We start from the raw sequence: 16,539 nt of genomic DNA, 5'->3' as shown, positions 1-16,539 counted from the left end.
AAGTGAGTGAAGCCCACAGTGTAGGGCACCGGTGCACCAAGAGCTCATGCACATAACATAAACACATAATATGGCTATACACATAAAAGCCAAACCATTGGTATCTTGCTTATATCACATGATATATACAAAATACCAGAACTTTCCAGTGACATTTTACACGTTTCCTTAACATGTAGTGGAATTAGGGCAATAATGGAACAAACATGTTGGGAGAGATTTATTAAAACCTGTTCAGAGGAAAAGTTGCCCAGTTGCCCATAGCAACCAATCAGATCGCTTCTTTCATTTTGCAGAGGCCTGGTTAAAAGCGAAAGAGGCAATCTGATTGGTTTCTATGGGCAACTCGGCAACTTTTCCTCTGGACAGGTTAACCCCCCCCAGTAATTTTGTGTATTTTAACATCACAGAGGAATTCCTGTGGCTTTAGAACAAATGCTTGAATAACTGCAAAGGTGCAGCAAAACAAACTACAATGAGTACGGTATATGGAAAGGCTAATAAATCCTCTGTTACACACAGTACATAGTTACCACAGCCCCAAAAACATGTCATTGTGTAAACACAGCATAAGAATATTTTAGGAATCTGCTAAAACAGCAATTTAGTATGTAATATGTTTAGTTTAGTATGTGAACTTGCTCCTTTCTAGCTGCATGGGCATTCATTTAATGGACAAAGTCTGTAGTAATAATAATTATTATAATAATAATGATGATAATAATAAACAATAATATAGGATATCTGCAAACATTAAAAATATACCGTATGTTTTATGAATACTTTGCATTATATCCTTCCATTGTCAATCTATGTTGACAGCAATATCCTAAAGACAAAAAATTACCTGCAAAGAACATCCAATTTTCTGTCCCTCTATCTCTGTAACTTAGTTTATGGCAGCCTGTACTATGTAACCAGCAGCCTGAATTCTGCTAACATATTTAACCAAGTATTTGTAAAGAATATGGAATTTTATTCAGAAAGCTTCTAGATATAATAGTAAATACCATGATAAATACCTGTCGGAAAAACAAATCCACAAGGAAAACTACACTCCATTCTTAGTAAAAGTGTCCCATTGTGTTTAGCAACATGTGGGCCCAACCTTATATATATACACTGATATAAATTACTTAACTACACACTCCCATGTACTGGCAACCTGACGCTATCAACGGGATTAGCTAGTTTAATTTTTACCTAGTATACCATATACAGTCATGGCCATAAATGTTGGCACCCCTGAAATTTTTCTAGAAAATGAAGTATTTCTCACAGAAAAGGATTGCAGTAACACATGTTTTGCTATACACATGTTTATTCCCTTTGTGTGCATTGGAACTAAACCAAAAAAGGGAGGAAAAAAAGTAAATTTGACATAATGTCACACCATACTCAACAATGGGCTGGACAAAATTATTGGCACCCTTAACTTAATATTTGGTTGCACACCCTTTGGAAGAAATAACTGAAATCAGTCGCTTCCTATAGCCATCAATAAGCTTCTTACACCTCTCAGTCGGAATGTTGGACCACTCTTCCTTTGCAAACTGCTCCAGGTCTCTCTTATTGGAAGGGCACCTTTTCCCAACAGCAATTTTAAGATCTCTCCACAGGTGTCCAATGGGATTTAGATCTGGACTCATTGCTGGCCACTTCAGAACTCTCCAGCGCTTTGTTGCCATCCATTTCTGGGTGCTTTTTGACGTATGTTTAGGGTCATTGTCCTGCTGGAACACCCAAGATCTCGGACGCAAACCCAGCTTTCTGACACTGGCCTGTACAGTGAACATCCATTGGTAATCCTCAGATTTCATGATGCCTTGCACACATTCAAGGCACCCAGTGCCAGAGGCAGCAAAACAACCCCAAAACATCATTGAACCTCCACCATATTTCACTGTAGGTACTGTGTTCTTTTCTTTGTAGGCCTCATTCCGTTTTTGGAAAACAGTTGAATTATGTGCTTTGCCAAAAAGCTCTATCTTGGTCTCATGTGTCCACAAGATGTTTTCCCAGAAGGATTTTGGCTTACTCAAGTTCATTTTGGAAAAATGTAGTCTTGCTTTTTTATGTCTCTGTGTCAGCAGGGGGGTCCTCCTGGGTCTCCCGGTTTAGCATTTCATTTAAATGTCGACGGATAGTTTGCACTGACACTGATGCTCCCTGATCTTGCAGGACAGCTTGAATATCTTTGGAACTTGTTTGGGGCTGCTTATCCACCATCCGCACTATCCTGTGCTGTAACTTTTAATCAATTTTTCTCTTCCGTCCACGCCCAGGGAGACTAGCTACAGTGCCATGGGTTGCAAACTTCTTGATAATGTTGCGCACTGTGGACAAAGGCAAATCTAGATCTCTGGAGATGGACTTGTAACCTTGAGATTGTTGATATTTTACCACAATTTTGGTTCTCAAGTCCTCAGACAGTTCTCTTCTCCTCTTTCTGTTGTCCATGCTTAGTGTGGCACACACAGACACACAATGCAAAGACTAAGTGAACGTCTCTCCTTTATATCTGCTTTCAGGTGTGATTTCTATATTGCCAACACCTGTTACTTGCCCCAGTGAGTTTAAAGGAGCATCACATGCTTGAAACAATCTTATATTTCCACAATTTTGAAAGGGTGCCAATAATTTTGTCCAGCCCATTTTTGGAGTTTGGTGTGACATTATGTCCAATTTCCTTTTTTACCTCCCTTTTTTGGTTTAGTTCCAATACACACAAAGGGAATAAACATGTGTATAGCAAAACATGTGTTGCTGCAATCCTTTTCTGTGAGAAATACTTCCTTTTCTAGAAAAATTTCAGGGGTACCAACATTTACGGCCATGACTGTATATATGTAAAGGTTATTTAAAATTTTGCATTATGTGGCATAGTTTGTATCAGAATGTAAGCCATTATGAACTACCTGCCTTTTCAAGAATTCAATTTATTTTATAGGGATAAAAACATAGACATAATTCTGGCACCCATGTTGGACACTAAAATGCTAAAAGGTGCTAAGAGTTACCAAACTGCTATGTTCCTATTTTTGTAGGTGGACCTATCATATTCATTAAGAGCAGGAAACTAGGATTGCCCCTTCAGTTTGCTATGCAAAGGAAGAGTAAAAACATCTAACTTAGACACTTCCTTTCATAGAATTACATTCATATGGGCTTGTGAACACAGGAAAAACGCCTTTCATGATCCATATCTTCAATATTTAATTGGGAGCGATTCTAAGATGTGAATGTAACCAGAGCATCCATTGTCAATTATTAAAAACTTTAGTAGGAATATATAGACTTACCAGAGATGTTCATCTTACATCAAATGGCGAAGAAGGGCAAAGTAACTGTTTGTATAGCAGGTAAATAATACAAAATTAATTCTGCAAAAATCTGCGTTCCTGGTGTATGGTCCAGGTATTAGAAGTGTTGATAAACACTGTGCTGTCTGCCCTGTTTAGAGTCCTTTCAACCACTGACTCCATGTATGTTTTACTGTTCCCTGGATCAGATTAGAATTCTCTGCATTCTAGTGTCTGTCCTATAAAGTGTTTGCATGTGCTTGGCAGTATATAAATACAAATGTACATTACCTAAAAAGGACACTGCTATAAATCACAGTAAGCAGACTGAATGTGAACATACGTTTTCAATACAACGTTAACTCTATTCAAAAACTTTTTAGATTTTTAATTTTCACCATCAGAGATACCTAAGACTTAACTTTTTCTCTAAATCCTGGATTCTCTAGTATCTGATGCTTCTGAAACCTCAGATTTTTTTTTCAAAATGGAGACAATGGGGGGAATATTCAAAGACTTGTGTTATTAGGGCTCTTGATTTTGCTTCGCAAAGAGTGTTAACTGTGCCTCATTTTCAGAAGTGTGTTTGGGCTTTTGAAAATTTGGGGCAAATAGCACAAAAAGCAAATCATTTAACACCAGGTATAGTTGGTATTAGCTGCAACACTTTGTGCACCAGAAAGTGGTGCTAAACCTTTGAAAATAGGGTGCTAATGGCACAAAAACCTAAACACGCCCCTTAAAAAAAATCAGGTGCTAAATATCTGAATATGTGGTGCTAATAGTGTGTGCCACATTTTAAGCAAACATTTTAAGCAAAAAAAAAAGTGACACTAAGTTCTTTGAATATCCCCCCAATGTGATTAAAAAGAGTAAAAAATAAATAAAGGGGGAGGGGGATTTATCAATGCTAACACTAGCAAACTGGTATAAAAAAAAAGGTGTACATTTTGCTCAGTGCTCTCAATCTTTTTGTGAAACACTGGAAAAGGCTCCTTTTTGTTTGTGTGCAAATGAGCGATTGTTAAAAACTTTCTAACAAAAACTTTCTAATCAAAACCATTGATAAATCCCCTTCCCCCATGGGCTTATTTCTTGTCATTACTAATATCGTCATATATGTCCTGTATGATGATCGTTGTTACATATCACTAATACACAGGAATAAAGTAAACAGCTGCTCTGGAAGAAAGGGACTATTCCATAGTAATACATGTGTTTAGCTTGTAATCTGAAAGTGTAATCTGTTAAACTAATATGGATCTTATTGTGAATCTATATGTTGTAGATTCATTGGCAGAAGAAATCAAATGTTTTATAGTTCTATCTAAATAACTGTATATTTATGAATATTTATGGGTATTGTGTCATATATTCATCTTAAAATACTGTTTCCTAGTTGAAATACTTAACTACCCACTTATATATAAATAATGGAGTAATAAATAAATGTATAAATGTATCAAGCTGTAGTTTCTCTAAGGTTCTAAGGAAAATTAAATGATTAGTATTAACATTTTTTTTTTTTAGCAAGGTTAAAATAACATGGTTTGGCTTAGAATTCTAAATATATTGTGTGTGTAAGTCTAGCTCCAGGGGCTGATATCAGGGAACAACCACTGCAGAGGGGGATTGTTTGTGTACAAGTTTTGCTGCATTTCCGCAAGCTGATCGATCAATAGACATGTCTCTAAAGAAGCCTGCATGGAGAAGGCATACCTAAGGAGAACACTAATGCATATACAATAGCCATCCTCACATTAGGTATATTAGAAATGCAATGTTATTGAAACTTTGAATACAAAAAGGTACAGGCACAGTTAAATAGAAGTGCTCTGATGTAACTCAAGGATTTTTTTTTTTTTTATTATAGCTAAATGTTACCTGTTCTGATACATAGATGTAAACACACAAATGACAATCCAAATAGGATTGGAAATTTAGGGAACACTGGCTAAGGAAGGTGAAAAAATATTTAGGTGCTTTAGCAGTCCTCAGATGATAAGACTATATAACAAGGTCATGTTCTCTATGGATACAATTACATAATATATGTGTGTGTGTGTGTGTGTATATATATATATATATATATATATATATATATATATATGTATATATATATATCTATCTATATATATATATCATTTTGCTGATGCATTGCATTTGTGTGGGTCTAAGTTACCCTGGGTGTATGACAGACAACTAATTACAGATCCTAATGCTCCCTGGCCAGGCAGGCAGGTCCCTTTTCTTGTGCTGGAACAAAGCTTGTGTGGGGCAGGAGTAATGTGCCGCTCAGAGCATCCTCTGCCTGGGAGGAGGGGGAGGAGTGATAGGAAGGGAGGGGGCGGAGGAGGGGGGCAGACTGGTCCTGCAGGAGGAATTCCTTTCCCAGGAGCTTTATGTTGGGGGAAGGGGTCCCTGAGCAGGGAACTCTGGGAAATCCCATTCTCTCCAGTCATATGATATGTGATGGACGGATTGCACAGCCAATGTATACGTTAACATTCCACACACAATACATAATTGCATGTTATGTTCCCTCTAGTGTTAGCATTGCTTACTTCATGGTATAGACACATAGCATACAGTCGTATATCCACATGCAGCATCAATTCTTATTACTCAACATTCTCATTGCTCTTTGTCATTCTACAAAGTATAGCACAAAGCACAAAGTATATGTACATTTACATAGTATAGCAATGGAAGAAATCTAAATCGAACAAGTCAAACCCAGTCTATCAGACATCCAAGAGGAAGATCTCCGGTTCCCAAAATTATTTACTTCAATTATTTTTCTTTTCATACTGGAATAAAAATGTGCACTAGTTCCGTAAAAAAAATTACAAAACCCCATAAGTCCTGTTATTCGATTTTTTTTATCATTATAATTCCATAATATTGAATGTCTTCAATATTCAAGTTGCTTAAATTTTATTCTCTGAAAGGTTAACAACATTGTGACTCAAGAGACCACACGGTCTTAATACACTAAAGGGAAGATTTATCACTGAGTTGTTTTGTATGTCATTTTTAAAGTCACTTTTGTTGCTGGTTTTCTGGCAGACACGCGCATAATTCATAGGTGTGATAAATAATGTGCAAGTCCACCAAAAGTAACAAAATGACTTCACAACACCTTTCCTTGTTTTGTAAAGCAGGTTTCTAGAGCAGCACTGAGGGTGTGTTTGCAGGGTATTTTTTTTACCATTGCATTGTAATTTTGCATATTTTTAAAACAATCACAAATAATAAGTTAACGACATCCGCATGTAAAGTAGCCTACATAGACAAGTTTTCAGAAATCACTTATATTCTAAGTTTTAAAAAAAATACACAAATCCAGAAAATACAAATAAACCCTATGCAAATTAGATCAAAAACAAGTAAAAAGATTAATAAATCTCCCTCTAAATGTCTTAAACCTTCACAAACAAATTATTCATTTTCTAGGCAAAGTGAACACAGCACAGGACTCTAAAAATGGCATTTGTAATATTCCTATCTTGATAATAAAATATATAATTTAGATTTAAAAAAAAAAACACTAAAAAGATAAAAGAAAATTTGGAATTCAGCTAACAAGGTTTTTACAGTGAAATCTCACTCTTTGAGAAGGCCACCCCCTTACCCAGACTAGATTTCTGTGACCGATTTTCAATTCCTCTTTTACAAGACCACCCCTATAGAAGACCACTGTACACATTTTTTATTCAAAATCGTCGCTAAATAATTCAGTTTGAGGTATAAGTAGAAAATTCTCTCCAGTACTATAGATGTATAGGAATAGAAAACCAAAACGGTCATGTTGTTTAACTAAAAAGCTATATGGATGACCAGCATCAAACTTCCCGAAGTGCTTAGGTCTCTTCATCAGGCAGTATGTGACATAGCGTCTGATGAGTTACCCAAAGGACAAAGAACCATAGGTTCCAGCATGCCTTCTAAGAGAAGAAAAGCTACAGTCTGTCTAATCTTGTGTCAGACACTAGTAATCTAGAGCCCGCACATAACCAGTGTGCTCCCCAGACAGGATGGGAACTTTTCAGGACACGCAGGTGTGACAGACCTACCATGCGGTCACTATTTACAATCATACAGCACCGGCTAGTGGAGAAGAGTCGAACTACAGTGGCACGCACGGCAGCGCTACAGAAACTGAGATGGAGGACAGAGCACAAGACAGTCTAAGGCAGTGTTTTCCAAACAGTGTGTCTTTAGCTATTGTATAACTACAACTCGGCTGTCCGGGCGTGCTCGGACTATTAGTTTTGCAACTGCTGTAGACGCATTGTTTGGAAAACACTGTTCTAAGGAGCTGTTCACATCACGATTTAAATGCATGTCTAGCATATATGTGAAATGTATACATAAGAAATATATATATGAATGTATACAACTTTAGTAAGTGAAGTTACGTCACTCTCTGAGTGGTAGAGTGGTCCCAAGTAGGAGTCCCAATCCTTAATGCAGTATAATAAAGACTTGGTACACCGTTTTCAGTAAACACATCAGTGTGGAATTTATTAAGCAATCCAAACCAGGTAACGTTTCGGTCCAATGAGGACCTACCTATTATCAATTCAGACAATAATGAAAAATAATCAAAATAAAATATCTAGTAATGTAAGGTCAAGGAAACTAGGAAATAAACAAAAGTGAACACAGACAGTACTGTTCCCATACAGATATTGTATTAATCCATTTCACAAACATGCTGATAATATTTACATATACATAGGTACCGGATGTGAGTGATTTGATTAAGAGTTTACAGTAAGTATATGACATTTGACGTTTATGTTGATAAGAAAGTCACCTTTAGTGATTAACTATCACAAAAAGTTAAGAAAATCATGTCTATACAGTAAGACAGTAATGACAAACATTGCACAGGCATTGTACCACGTTATATAGTATGATCAATGGAGGAGTCAAATTTCCTCAGTACATATTTATCAACATACCCTAGGTAAGTAACAGAGCAGAGAGGATATGTTTCTACGAACTGAACTGGGGACTCACCGGATTGCTGCGGAGGCTGTGTGTGAAGGAAGTAGAGCGGCATATAGCCGTGCAGAGGGCATATGGATAGGCGACCTGTAGTCACTGAAGGTATGTGTGATAGTGAGTAGGGGGTGTATAAATAGTCAGAGGCCGGATATTGATGTCTGGTGTCCACTTCCGGTTATATCAAATACCAGAAGTGGAATGGGATTCGTGATATATTAAATAGATGTTGCTGTAATGTAGGGGAGAGAAGGCCAGAGTTAACTAAAAGTTTCTGTAGTGTAGGGTGGTCTCTAGTAGAGGAAAACTTACATTGTGAGTGGAAAGGCAAGCTCCAGTCCACGGCGCGGAAACCGGAAGTTCGGCTGTCATGTGATTGCTCTGTGGAAAGCAGCTTGTGTTCCACTGCGTATCTGTGAGGCAGGAAGTTCAGCAGTGTCGCTAGCGAGTGGAACGCTCAACTTTATGCGTATTTTTATTTACTTTTTTGTATACCTTTGGTGGTTCAGGCAGGCTGGGAGATGTAGTTTTGCAACAGCCGGAGACAAACTGGGGGTGATTTACTAAAAGTGGAGTCTTCCATTTGGTATTTCCCAGATCCCAAGGTTTTGCTGTTTTTACAACAGCATTGAGCTCAAATGTATTACATATTGGCCCTGATTTACTATTGTAAACCTGACATGTTTTGTCGGGTTGTGTGCCAGATTCTGATGCATTGCGCCAGAAATTCTGTCTGCGCCACAATTTTTGCCAGAATAAAAAAAAAAAACTGTCAACCTCTCCATTTTACGTAGAAAACCCGAAAAAGGGGCGTGGTCGTCAGGAAAGGGGCGTGTCCACTCAAAAAGAGGCATTTTCCCGACATTTAAAAAACAAAACAACAACAATATATTTTCTACGGTGTCCACAGAAAATGTGGTGGATTTGAGCTGAGGAAAACCCCACAGATCCGAGCATGTGTAAAAAAAAGCTAAATGTAGGGAAAAGTGCAAAATGTAGGGAAACATTAGTAAATATTGTGGGGAAAAAATTGTAGGGAATTAAAACCACAAAGAAAACTACACTCCACTCTAAGTAAATCAGGGCTACTATGTGGGAATATTAGTAAATTTGTTGGGATTTTTCAAAACTGTCAGGGACATGTCCCCTTTTTCTGAGACACATCCCTTTTTCAGCGGATGCGCCCCTTTTTTGGGGGATTTTGAATTAAAACAGAAAGTTTTTTGTTATTTCTTGGTCACAAAATCTGCCACACAAAATGTACAACACCCCAGAAAAAAGTCAGGATCACCTTAGTAAATCACTCATATGTTTGGAAAACACTGGTCTAAGGAGCTGTTCACATCATGATTTAAATGTCTGTTTAGTTTATATGTGAAATGTACATATAAGAACTGTATAAAAAGAAATGCAACTTTTATTTTTATTTCCTTTTTTTATATATATAATTAACATATAATTATATATTTCTATTTGTTTTATGCACTTCTACAACAATAAAAAATGTATATGATTCCCTATTAAGTCTCTTTCTTGTAAAGGTTTTGTGAGGTTTTGTGAGGTTTTGTGTGCTAAGTCAGGGGAGGGGGGTTGCGCTGCCCCTAACTTTAAACTATACTACCTGGCCCGTATAATCAAATTTATCCTGGGTAAAGATAATAGGTCTTGTCTACAGCACTGTAGGTTGATTAATGCATGGGATGGTTTTGGGATAATGGAAAGTTTAGAGGCAAAATAAATAGATAATTCCTTTTCAGATGGGAAGATGATATTGAAGGGTTGGAATTTATTTTAAAAAGTCATAGGGATTAAGGGGAGCACAGAGTTTACACCCCTATGGTATAACTGTAATTTGGCAGAATTTTTTTACATGGAGGATGCCAGATTTTGGATTAATCTTGGAGTTAAATATGTATCACAAATAATGGTGGGAGATAAGATGGTCACATTTGATAATTTAGTTGATAAATATGCACTAAACAGAAATCAATACTTTAGGTTTCTCTTATTGGGTCACACTGTTCGTAGTGTAGAACATAAAAACGATTTGTTAATACAGAATCACGGTTTGTTAGAATTAATGAAGAAAAACGAGCACGAGAAGAAATGAATGGTTATAATTTATGGGTTATTGGTGAAGGAAGGTAGGAAGAAAATAAATCTGAAATATAGGTCAATATGGGCAAAGTGGTTGGGGGAAATCCCAGAGGCGCAAGGGGGTAGTCTTTTTTTTTAAGAATGTTCCTAATATTTCCCTTAATAATAATTTTTGCTTCACCCAATTGAGGATTGTGTACAATACATACTTATCCCTGAAACAGTTGGTCAAGATGGGGTTCCATGCAGAATCAATCTGTCCAAGATGTAGAATGATTGAAGCGGATTTTGTACATGTAATATGGAACTGTCGGAAAATAAACGACTACTGGGCATTAGTCAGGACTTATATAAATAACAAACTGGGAATACAAGTAGTGTTAATAGGTAGATTGGTAATTCTGGGGGAATCTGCTCAAGGAGGTAAACATATATTGTTAACTAACAAGGTTTTGTTCTGTGCTAAATTGTTGATCTTAAGGGTATGGCTTTCTGATAAAGTTCCAAGCGCTATGGAATGGCTGAATTTAGTGGAGAAAATAAAAAAAATATGAGTATTTGAAGGCTCAATCCTCAGCTAAACAATTGCAGAGATGTAAAAGACTATGGGAACAGTGGTAGACCGCAACCTGTGTTTCCTTCTTTTTATTTTTTTCTCCAGTGCATCGGGGGGAGGAGGGGGGCGGGGGGCGGGGGGGAATGGATTACCCTCTCCCCTTCTATGATGCGGGGTCACAAGCTCATAGCCAGGATCCGTGGCTAATACCGGACATTACCGATCGCAGTGATGGCCAGCATTAACCCTTTAGACACCGCTATCAAAGTTGATTGCGGCATCTAAAATATAAAGAAATCTATCCTGAAATCTCAGTGGAGCTGATCAATTTAGAGGATGGCGGCAGGACCTGCCTCCTCGCCATCCGATTGTTGGTCTGAAACTCCAGTCAGCCTCAGCAGGCTGGAGCAGCAGAGCACCGATAACACTGATCAATGCTATGGGGACTATAAAAGTGTGTAAAAAAATAAATAAAAAAAAGTTAATAAATGTGATTTAACCCCTTCCCTAATAAAAGTTTAAATCACCCCCCTTTTCCCATTAAAAAAAAAATAAAAAAAGATGTTAACAAAAATAAACATATGTGGTATCACCGTGTATGTAAATGCCCGAACTATAAAAATATATTGTTAATTAAACCGCACGGTCAATGGTGTACACGTAAAAAAAAAGTCCAAAATTGTGTATTTTTGTCAACTTTGTATACCCTAAAAAACGATCAAAAAGTCCCATCAAAACAAAAATGTTACCGATAAAAACACAGCGCTAAAAATTAAAAAGCCCTGTATACGAAAAAATTTAAAAGTAATAAGGGTCAGAAGAGGACAATTTTAAACATACTAATTTTGGTGCATGTAGTTATAATTTTTTTTTAAGTAGTAAAATAAAATAAAACCTATATAAATTAGGTATCATTGTAACCGTATGGACCTACAGAATAAAAATTAGGTGTCATTTGTTACCGAAAAGCCCCCAAAAGTTACAAAATTGTGTTTTTTTTTTCTTTCAATTTTGCCCCACAAATACTTTTTTTTCTGGTTTCACCGTAGATTTTGTGGTCCAACGATTGATGTCATTACAAAGTAAAATTGATGAGGAGGAAAAAATTTAAGTGCAAAAATGAAAAATGGCCCGGTCCTTAAGGGGTTGAAGGTAAGGTAAGATCACTGTACAGTCAACTGCATTTTCTACATTCAGGGTGATTTTCTTGTGATGAAATCTCATTATCCCCCCATTATCTGTGCATCTGCAGTGGGGCTGCTCTCTCTCTCTCTGCAATATACAGGACATGTGTACAAAATATAGCAGTGGCAGTGTAAAGTTGGCACAATGGAGCAAGTTCCATGAAGAGATCACATTGGAGGGATGCAACGGTATAAGGTAATAAAAAATTCCCTGTGGTGGTGCTTAGCTAATAACGTCCAACTAGAATGCTAAAGTGTAAGGAAAAAAATGTAAAGCAGAGCTCATTATCTCCTGTATTACATTTGATGCTTTATTGGTATATTAAAGAGGTTTTCCATCATAAGGTGATTTTAGCACTTACCTGCCAGACAGTAATGGACATGCTTAGGAAGGATCTGTGCTTGTCTTTGTGTTAAATGGCTATGTTGTGAGATTACCATAAATACTTTCTTTTTGTGAACTGGGTATTTCCTGTTGAGGTTTTCTGTTTTACTACAAATCCCATAATTCTATTTTTCTCCCTCCCTCACATCAGACACCCCACCCATTGAACCACAAACAAGCTGAATTCCATGCAAAAGACCAGTGCTTTCTAACCAGGGTGCCTCCAGCTGTTGCAAATTCCCTGTGGTCGCTCCACCCACTGAAGCAGAACAGGCTCCCTGTCATCACCTGACTAGTGAGGTAGTGTCTCGGCCGCACTGCATCCTGAGAAAACCTGAGACAGGAGTCATTTTGTATGCTGCTAAAAATAATCATAAATTACAATAGTCGCCCAACCTATTGTACATGGCGATACTGTATTGTGGTGCACAAATTGCTATATATATTGGCAACCTACTGACTATCTGTGTGACGCTTTTACCAGTGGTGTAGGGTCTGATATATGTCCGATTGTTTCACTTGAACCACTATACTGCACTTTGATTGGATGTGGTGTTTTTTTTTTAATCATATTAAAAGTTATATTTTATGCATCCCCCCCCCACTAATTTCTGTTATATTACTGGGAGATTTACCACATCATAGGTGGGTGGACACCAGACGACGCATCCTCATTTATACTTAAAAATAATCATCCAGAGCAAAGATCACATAAGAATGCAAGACCAACCATCAGAGACAAGTACAATCACTATATTATGAACTATACTAACTTTCCAGCCCCTGTAGCATAGCCAAATAAAAAAAATCCTAGAATACCCCTTTAAAACAAGGTGGCAGGCAAGGTAATGAAAAAGCTACAGTCGTTTCAGGTATATGAGTAATGCAGTGACACACTACACAGATGCTATTACAAATGGCATCCCCAGTTCAGACCCTAATAATTAAAGAAAATAAAAAACAAATAGAGATTAGATATTCAAATAAAGACTATATAGCACCACCATCGGTAGGATAGAAAATACACTACGGAGATGGAGCTTGGGTCTCTATATAGGCTCGGGCTACATCTTTTAATATTCTATTTTGCAGAGAATTCTCCCACATGTTGTGCAGAATGGGAACGTAAGCAAACAGAAAGTGACAGCTTATTATTCCGCTTAGTGGCCAGAATGAAAGCTGCAAAATTTCAGGATTATTTTATAATATATATAGTTTAAAAACTTTATTTAACCCCTTATTTTAGCATTTAGGCTTTTTCCGCCTTGTCTTCTAAAACCACAACTCTTTTATACTTCCATCCTCAGACCCATTTGAGGGCTTATTTTTTGCACAACCAATTGTCCTTTGTAATGACATCACACATTTTACCGTAAAATGTATGGTGCAACCAAAAAAATATAATTTGTGTGGGGAAATTGAAAAGAAAAACACAATTTTGCTAATTTTGGAAGGTTTTGTTTTCACGCTGTATACTTTATGGTAAAAATTAAATGTTTTCTTTATTCTGTGGATCAATACGATTAAAATGATATTTCTGTTATTGTGCGGCTTTAAAAAAAATATTTTTTAACTAAATTAGTATGTTTAAAATCCCTCTATTTTGATCACCTATAACTTTTTCTTTTTCTCGTATACAGGGCTGTATGAGGGCCATTTTTTGTGATCTGCATTTTTTATCGGTACCACTTTTGCATATATGTAACTTTTTAAATCACTTTTTATTATTGTGTTTTGGAATGTGATGTGACAAAAAAGTAGCATGTCTGGATTTTTTTTTTTTTTAACATTTACGCCATTCACCATATGGAATAATTAACATTATATTTTTATAGTTTTGACATTTATGCACGCGGTGATACCAAATATGTTTATTCATTTTTTTTACACTTTTTTGTGGGTAAAATGGGAAAAAGGGGCCATTAAAATTTTTATTGGGGAAGGGGATTGGGGATTGGGGAAGGGTCTTTTTCAAATTTTTTATTTTTATTTTTTTTATGGGGACTATTTATAGCAATCATTAGATAAGCACTGATCAGTATTATCGGCGATCTTCTTCTCTGGTCTGCTCAATGTCCTACCAGAGAAGAAGACCCCTGGAAGATGGCCGGAGCAGGTAAGGGGACCTCCGGCTGCCAGGTTGGATGATGGGATCCCCGGTGGCCACGCCGCAGGCGATCCAATCATCCATTCAAATGCCCGCAATGCAGCAGATGTCGTGATCTGTATTGATCATGGCATCTGAGGGGTTAATGGTGGACATCAGCGCGATTGCTGATGTCCGCCATTACCGGTGGGTCCCTGGCTGCTGATAGCAGCCGGGACCTGCCATGCATGATGCGAGCACCGCTCCGGTGCTCGTGTCATGTACAGGATGTAAATGTACATCTTGGTGCATTAGATACCAGGTCACCAGGACGTATATTTACGTCCATTGTCCTAATGGGGTTAAACAAAAGGTATTTTTTAGTGACACATTCCCTTTAACATTCTCTCTCAGACTAGGGAGACATTAAAGGTTGCTCTATTAGAATACCACCACCCACCAGGAGCTGTCCTATTTTGAGTAAAATGTAAAGACCCTTAAAGGCTTCTAACATTACTGAATCTCAAGCGGCTTTCGTGTATGAAAGAGATTCCTCCAAGGTGTCAGTAAGGTGTAATTCTACCTTTATAGGTCATCCGCCATGACAGTCCACACAGAGAAATATTATCTTAGGGAGGGACAACATCTTGTAGTACTTTTCTACCAAATGCTAAAGCATGGTAATATGACACATTCAGTCTGTAATGTTTAAAGATGTGTGGAATTAACCATGTAGCGACCTTGCACATTGATTCCAATGATGCTGCAGACTTTTCCGCTCATGATACCACAATGCCCTTGTACAATGGGCCTTGAGACCCTCAGGTATTGGCTTCTCTATGACTTGGCTTCTCTATGACTTTGTAAGTCTCTGTAATAGTGGATGTCATCCATCAGGAAGGATTTCAGCCTTCTTACCTTTACTTTGACCTTGGAATAATTACAGGATATTGGAGTCTTTCCTCCAAGGCTCTGTCACTTTCAGATATTTTAATAGACACACTCTGACATCCAGTGTATGATGGATCTTCTCCTGTTCATTGTTAGGGTTGTTACAGAAAGCTAGGAGAATGATTCCTTGACTTCTATGGAAGTTGGTACTACTTTGGCTAGAAATGAAAGATTCAGTTTCCATGTTCCTCTTTCTCCTCTACCTCTGTATCCCCCTGGTCTGGTTCCAGTTTGGGGAATTTTTTTCCCCCTTTTTCTTTAAAGGAACCCCTTCATATTTGCCTCTTTTTCTGGGAATTGATCTAGATCTGGACCAAATACTAAAGAAGGGGATAAAGCAGAGTTTGGACTTTGATGTTGAATTCCTTTGCAAATACTTAAGCTGTTATAAGTCCAGCAGGAGGACATAATGACATTTTTCTTTGATTGGTTTTAACCCACCAAGAATTTGATCTTGGATGGACATTTGAGGTTCTTCACTTTGAAACCTCATGACAGTGCAAACTGCTCCTAGCAGCAGGGCTGCCGTCAGAAATTTTGGGGCCTCTTACATGACTCAAGGCCCCAAAAGCAGATTACTGAGGTGCCAGGCTGAAGATCGTGGGGGGTCCCAACAGCCAGAACCCCCCCCCCCCCGTGATCAGACATCTTATAACATGTCTAGGGGCGTTGTACCAATTTAACCAAAGTAAAATACCGCTGTTATTCTGCTCTTTCAATCTTCCACCTGCTATTATAATGAGACTTCTTTACATCTCTTTCTCTTAGGCTGGTTTCAAACAACTGACAGCATCAAAGATCAAGTTGGATGATTATATCTGGTTTAGCCTGGACTTGCACCGTAATACAGATTTAAAAAAGGCCTCTGCATTATGCTCATATGAAACCCTCCTCAAAATGGTCATATATTTTTAATAACTGTCAGCTGAATGTTTGTTCGGCTGACAGATCTCTCTCCCGACCTC

The 16,539-nt window shown here is 37.6% G+C and overlaps 1 long non-coding RNA gene across 2 annotated transcripts; it reads left to right on the top strand.

Moving 5' to 3' along the window:
• Window positions 1-414: 414 nt before the first annotated feature.
• LOC130309487 (uncharacterized) lies at window positions 415-13,191 on the top strand. Of its 2 annotated transcripts, none has more exons than XR_008858163.1 (4): window positions 415-484; window positions 12,018-12,120; window positions 12,221-12,348; window positions 12,689-13,191. It is a non-coding gene; the product is annotated as an uncharacterized LOC130309487 (long non-coding RNA). The 2 variants fall into 2 exon arrangements; XR_008858157.1 differs by having other exon boundaries at window positions 12,018-12,125.
• The last annotated feature ends 3,348 nt before the right edge of the window (window positions 13,192-16,539 follow it).

Source organism: Hyla sarda, chromosome 1 (assembly GCF_029499605.1).
Source record: "Hyla sarda isolate aHylSar1 chromosome 1, aHylSar1.hap1, whole genome shotgun sequence".
Taxonomy (NCBI): Eukaryota; Metazoa; Chordata; class Amphibia; order Anura; family Hylidae; genus Hyla; species Hyla sarda.
This window is presented reverse-complemented; position numbering and strand designations above follow the sequence as displayed.